The sequence below is a fragment of the Arvicola amphibius genome, chromosome 6 (genome assembly GCF_903992535.2).
Source record: "Arvicola amphibius chromosome 6, mArvAmp1.2, whole genome shotgun sequence".
NCBI lineage: Eukaryota > Metazoa > Chordata > Mammalia > Rodentia > Cricetidae > Arvicola > Arvicola amphibius.
Window position 1 is genome coordinate 48,293,794 of NC_052052.2, and position 7,328 is coordinate 48,301,121.

At 43.6% G+C, this 7,328-nt stretch overlaps 1 pseudogene; it reads right to left on the minus strand.

Annotated features, from left to right (window-relative positions):
* The window catches only part of LOC119817256, a 9,748-nt pseudogene extending 3,646 nt beyond the window's left edge, over window positions 1-6,102 (minus strand).
* Between the last annotated feature and the right edge of the window lie 1,226 nt (window positions 6,103-7,328).

Consider the following 7,328-nt stretch of genomic DNA (forward strand, 5'->3'; position numbering starts at 1 on the left):
GCTGTCAGTCAGCTTCCACGCTGCATACCACTCCCCTGTGGATTTGGCCTGGTCTGAAGAAGGCTGTAAAGAACAGTAAGGAACAGGTGGGGCGGGAGGTCCCATGACACCCAAACCTACTGCTGTTAGGTATGTGCAAATGATGAGGGGTGGGTGTCTACTTTGTTTGTTTGTTTTTAACTTGAAGGTCAAATTTGAAATGATCCTCTCAAGAAAATCAGGGCAAGGAAGGGAAGTGGTTACGCATTTTAATTCCCTGGGTTAGTCTAAACTTTTTTCCTTTTGATTTTTAACCACATACTTCCTTTGCCCTTGAGTTGTTACAGTGTCTAACTCAGCAAACATTCAAAATCGTGCATAAGCCAGACCTGCTGGCTCGTGTCTGCATTCCCACTACTCGGAAAGGATCACAAGTTCGAGGACGCCTGGGAAACTAGTAAGACCTGTCTTGAAATAAAAGGTGAAAGAAGGGGGCGGGGCTTGGTCTGTAGCTCAGGGAGAACCGTGGCTTCTTTGAGGTCCTGGATTTGATACCCAGTACCTCACATTAAGTATTTAATGATCAAGAGAGCAAACAGAACAGGGACACCAGTGATGTAGTATGCCTGCCATCTTACTAGTATTAGAATTTGAAGCCAGAGTTGTGCAATCCTTTTCTGGGAGTAAAATCATGCCTTAATCCTGTAACCCTAGTAACGAGCTAACTTCTCTAGGTCCCCAAAGCCTTCTCTGGTGTTCATATCCATCTTTCCAGGTGTCTGTGAGAATTAAATCTAAAGAGTGATTGAAAGATCGTACCTATCAGTATTCTCCAAAATGCCGCATAAGGCATTACGACACTATATAATGACACTTGGTAATCGTTAGTAAATGTGAGAAATTACATCGACAAAATATAAAACAGCACCATATTCTTGTGCATATACAGCAAGGTGAGGCCGGAGAGATGGTTCAGAGGTTAAGAGTGTTTGCTTCCCTGTAGAGGACCTGGATCATTTTCTAGCATCTACACGGCAGCCCCCAACCACCTGTAACTGAATACCCTCTTCTGGCCTCTGTAGGCATCAGTCATGCACAAAATGCATGTACAAGCATGCAGGCAAGCACCCATACACATAAAATGAAATACAGATAAATCTATATTTAAAATATAGCATTGCCAAGCAAGGTAACAATAGCTAGTATGCTGATTTTAGTGAGTTTTCATATTCTAATTTAGTAGAAGAATTTTGAACAAATAAGAGAGACCACCTATGCCTATTCTTCATACATACCTGGCAAGTGTCTACTACTTAACAACTGCTTGGCATATTTGTTCGAGGAATTGTGTATAATTCTCAGGAAGATCTCTTAATCTTTCTTTTTTTCAGGAAAGGAGGAGGAGAGAAAGAGGGAGGGGAAGATGGAAGGAGGGGGGAGAGGAAGAGACAGACAGACAGACAGACAGACAGAGACACAGAGAGGGACAGAGACAGAAAAACAGGAATAGAAATGGACCCCGGGACATAGTGATCTAGACTGGTCCAGCTTTGCCAGGGAAGCTCTTACAGCGTACTAGCTTCAAATGGCGTGCCCTAGTGAAATGTCCCCTTCTTCCACTCCTTCACTACAGCAGGCTTTCCTAATGGAGCACAGCAGCTTCCCTGCTAATCCTACACAATGCCTCTCCAGAGTCCTAGAGTAACTTCCTCCAAGCAACTCCCATTAGCCTATCAGAATTAATACACGTGGAGATGGGATCTCTAAAACTGTTCTTTGGGACTGACCACTCTGATGGAAACCTTACTTGTGGGACTTGAATGGATTACTCAGAGACTGTAAACGCCCTCAGATACCTTAATGAATAATCTTGGTACTATTGTTCAGAATGAGTTAAATCAGCCTTGTCCCTGGAAGGATTGAAACAAAATAATCCTAAAGGTGGTCTGAGTCCTATTACTGGTTTTTTTCTGCCTACACAGGAATAAAATAACAAGAGCTCTGAAACAAATGTCTATGTGTCCAGAGGCTTAAAGAAACTGTGACTTCAAACTGGTCATTAAAGAAATTGGGAAACCCCTTTCGCTTACAACCAAAGCAGGCCACATGAGCACATTTAAGCATTTTCTAAAATGGACATTTATAGCATACCAGCTTTTTGAAACAGACATTTTTGTAACTATAGATTATGCCATACTTGAGGTGGCCGCACATGTTAAAGTTTTGGAAAGTGTAATACTATTGAGCCCTTGAGCTGATTAAAATTAAAGCAAAACCTTTTCATTAATGTATATGATAAAGAAAACAGCTAAAAGGGCAATCAAAAGTCACCTGATGGTTATCTTGTCCTGGCTTCATACCGTATCACCTTAAATGTCATTACTCACAGTTCTGAATTTCTTCAAAATGTCTGATTAGTTGTCTACTGATAGAAATTTTTTTTAAAGTTTTCTGAAAACTTTTATTGTAATCAAAAAGTGACATTATGGGGCTGTAATGAGTTCAGTAAATCATTCTGCTGGTATTTTTGAACTGATACCAGCCTTTGCCAGGCAATTAAAAAAATTCAAATGTGGAAATTTCACAGTACAGTATACTCCACCCCAACTAATTAATGGTGGTTAAAAATAATAGGCCCTAGCAAAACCTCTCATGTTCCATGGCCACAACTGACAATTCTGTACAAAAGTTTGGTATAAAGCTCTGATGAAGTAATCGAGAAGCAAATAGTTTAAGTGTAACATGGGGTATTCAATTTATTATTTACAAGGCTGGGATTTCTTTACATTATATAAGAGTTTAATACAGATGACTTAGCAATTAAGTCAATTAAAACATTCGTCCTTCACACAGTGACAGATTTCACTTTTTGGTCATCTTTCTCCTTGTCCTTTCTCTTCTTTGCCTTTTTGGTCTTGTGTTTGTGTTTCTGGCTCTTCTCTGAGTCCCCATCTGCACCTGCATGATTCTTATGCCTCTTGTGGTTTTTAGGCAAATCTCTCTCCTCCCTGGGTTTACTTCTCTGTCTAGATGAAGAGTCTTTACTCCAAGGAGGAGAGTCCTTCCTTCTTACCAGCTCACTTCTCTCATCTAGTCACTTGGAGCTGGAATAGTTCATCTTCTTGTCTCTACTAGGAGTGAAGTCTTTATTTGAGGAACCACAAATGGATTCACACTTATCTGAAGTCCTGGTCTCTTTGAAAGACTGAGACAGGTTCTTACAATTTCCTTGTTCATTCAGACGGTCCATGGTGCTCCCCTTCTCACTGGATGCAGAGCCTTTGAGCTTTTGATCACGTGCTGTGTCATTTTGTGGCTCACCTCCTTGGTGGGCTTCTGAATTTTCTGACTGCAATTCTTCCTCAGTGTCCTTGACTGTAACTGAGGGCTTACAGTAACATTTTTCACAGTACTAGATGGTTTCCCTACACTCTGCATAGGTTGTGTGGATTTAACGTCTTTTTCAGATGCAAAGTCATCTTTATCCCATTTGGACTGAGGAAGCTGGATCCTAATTATCACATCTTCAGCAGGAGCTGGATTATCAATACCATATTCCTCCATGGTTCTAATGACTTTCTGTCTTGGCTGTAGCAGACTCATCACTTTTCCGTTTGCTTTTGTCACTTTTAAACTTCTGGCTTATCTTTTTCTCTCTTGTCTGTTTCAGGCACTGATTTGAAACTGGTAGATTTTGCCTTTATTGGTTCATCCCTAACCGATGTGGCATCATCTCTACATGGGAGTGTATTCATCTTAGTGTCATCAATGCCTGATGACTCCCTGGATTTCCTGGGCGTTTCTAACAGTTTGGGGTTCGGGAAGCTCTCCCTCTCCTCCCCCCCTTGCTTTGTTTTCTGTGTTTCTTATGCTTGTTTTCTTTATCGTCTCCAGGAATGGAATCACTCTCCTTCTCTTTTGATTTGATGTTATCTTTCTGATTGCGACTATCTCTTGTTGAAAGCTTTTCTGGATAGTCGCCACCTAGATTTCTATGACTTTGTCCAGCAGCACAGTCTTCTCTGTGCCCTCTTATGAAGAGGAGAATTTCTTAAAAAAATATTTATTTATTTATTTATTTATTTATTTATTTATTTATTTATTAGGTATACAATATTCTGTCTGCATATATGCCTGCAGGCCAGAAGAGGGCACCAGATCTCATTACAAGATGGCTGTGAGCCACCATGTGGTTGCTGGGAATTGAACTCAGGACCTTCAGAAGAGCAGGCAATGCTCTTAACCGCTGAGCCATCTCACCAGCCCAGTGAATTTCTAATATTAAGAGGTGTCTCTGGAGAGAGGTCCTCTCTGTTAGCTCCCACAGCATACCCTCTGTAGTACTGTTGATACCACTCTCAGTATTTCCTCTCCCATTCCCAGTTGCGTTCTTTCTCAAATAGGTCTCTAAAGTCAAGGCTCCACCCGTAATAGTCTTTGGTGTCCCAGCGGGATGGAGCTTCTCTGTATCTATTAAAGTACTAATGTTCTGTTTCGAGGTACATTACGTTTAGTGGGAGACTGTCTCCTAAATGCTTGAGAAGATCTTGACCGTGAATGGTTATGTCTATATGGAGGTGACCTTGACCTAGATCGGTGATAGCCACGAGATCTGGACCGTGAACGGTCATCATGGTCCTTGCCTCTGCCTCTCCTGGGGTACGGAGGTGATCGTGAATCGGAGCAAGAGTGCAAGCGGCTGAAGGATCGAGAGTAAGAGTAGGACCGTGTGGAGCCAGATCTTGACTTTGCGTAACCGTATGAGTTTCTTGAATATGATGAATCGCCATAGGGACATTTAGACCTGGAAAATGAGTGCCTATGCGCCTTTTGAATCTTTTCGTATTTCTTCAATTCCTTAGCAAAATTATTTGTCAACTCTAGCTTGGACTTCTTCTTTTCCTCTTCTCTTAGTTGTTGTTGTACTCTATAGAATTCCTCCCTGGACAGGGGTAGTGCTTGCATTGGAGGGATGGTATTTGAATGAATAGTCTGAACTCCTGGTGACACCCCATATATATTGTCAGGAGCTGGTGGAAACCCTGGAGGAGAGACACTGTATCCTGCAGGTGGGGGCTGGAAAGGAGGAAACTGAGGCGAGCACTGTGGGGGAGGTACATGTGGAGGAAGAGGCCACATATGGGGAGGCGACGGATCCAAAGGAGGTGATGGGCCAGGCACAACTGGTGTTGCTGGTAGCGATGGGCCTTGAGTCCTCTGTGATCTTTCGCTGTGCTGTCCTGGTGCTGCTATTGGAGGAGGTGGTGGGGGTGACTGTGTCTGGAGACGCTTCGTATAGCCAGTTTTATTTTTGAAGTTATTAATGGCCTGGCGTAAAAACTTGTTGGGAACTAAAGCATCAGGAGAAACATTGTCCTGATGGCATGTTGGACACGTATGTTCATCTGATTCCAGGAGTGCTGTCCTAATACATTCGTCACAGTAGCTGTTTCCACAGCAAGGGATGATGGCAGCATCAGTTATAATGTCCTTGCAGATGAGGCATAAGAGCTCGTCTGGGGTAGCATCGTCTTCTTCTAACGATGATGACGGTTCCTCTGGTAAGAAGGGTGGCTTCTCTTTCTTCCCGATAGCATAGGCCTCTGCATCTATCATCGGGATTGCGTATTTGCCAGTGTTCGTAAGCATCACCCCTTTCATGTGAGGGTCTTTCACTTCCATCAGGAAGCTCCGAGGAATCCCTGTGCTCTTTCTGAGTCTACGGCCAAAGTTCTCATCCCTGTACGGAGCGTGCGGACCTAGAGGTTTCTTCACGGAATTGATTGGGCTGTACATCTGGTTAAGTTGCAACATCATTGCTTTAAATTTATCTTCCTCAGAAGCATTGGCTTCAGCCAGACTGGCAGATATCTTCCTTGTGGAATGAACACCCACAATAGGAACTCTTCTCACAATTACAGAAGAATTTTTAGGAATCAGCGCATTATTGGTATATTCTTCTTCCGTCTGCTCGCTGGTGATCTGCAGATCGTTATTGGTAGCTTTCAGCTTTTCTTTCTCCATAATCTTCTTCTTTAAGTCACAGAGGGAGATATGGGGGCCATCAAAGATGATGATGTCGTAGTTTAGTTTAGAGGCAAATTTATAGTGCACGCAGGGCATTGTGGCAGAGGATTCCGCGTGCTAGGCACCTCGGTAACTGCTGATGTTTGCAGCTCGGGACCGAGTTGACAGGGTCTCAAGTTTGCCCCCGGGGCTCTGATGTAATTCCTCTCTTCAAAGACGCTCTACCTCAGACCGAAATGGGGCAAGATCCTGTCTCCAAGAGTCCTCAAACTCCACTCTACCTGAAAGAAATATGTTTAAGTCATAACTGCTAACCAATCCACGAGCTCAACACTAATATAACACATGAATTCTGATGGTCTTAATAAATAAAACCCGAGCTGGGCGGTGGCGGTGCACACCTTTAATCCCAGCACTCGGGAGGCAGAGGCAAGCGGATCTCTGAGTTCGAGGCCAGCCTGGTCTACAAGAGCTAGTTCCAGGACAGGCTCTAGAAACTACAGGGAAACCCTGTCTCGAAAAACCAAAAGAAAAAAAAATGAAACCCCCCAGAGTCAGACATTAGAGGGTGAAAGCTGAAAAAAGATCAGAGAAGCAGTGTGGACAGCCATGAGAGAGAACATTTACCTCTACCGATGCTCAGACCCAAGGAACAATCCTGTCCTCAGATCGTCTCCTCGGACTTCTCCTCGGACTTCTCGGACTGGAGGGGCAATGCTCAGAAAGCAACTGTCTCCACCAAACTTCTGACTGCAAAGAACCCCTGATTCCTCCTGCCTTATATACTCTCTCTCTGCCCAGCCACTCCCTGTCTCCGCCTCCCTAGGGCGGGGCTTAAAGGCATGAAATCCCCCAGGGTGGGGATTAAAGGTGTGAAATCCCCAGGGTAGCCTTAAACTAACAGAGATCCCTTTGCCTTGGCCTTTCAAGTGCTAGGATTAAAGGCGTGAAATCCCCAGGGTGACCTTGAACTAACAGAGATCCCTCTGCCTCTGCTGGGATTAAAGGTGCGAGCCACTCCTTGGCCTCTAGTGGCTTAACTCTGTGCTGTGATCTCCAAACAGGTTTTATTTGTTAAAACACAAACAAAATACCACTACACACTACTGCCCACCATTTTTTCGCATAATTATCTTGAGGCTTATTTGAACAATCCTAAAACTTAAAAGACATGGGACACAAACGATGCTAAGGATACAGAAAATCTAGCACTGAGATCAGACGGCCATCCTTGTTTTATTCTTTGGGGTTTCTGATGTTTGCTTTTCCCCATGTCTCTTTATGTGGCACAATCCCTGGATAAGCCACACTACTGTCTGGCT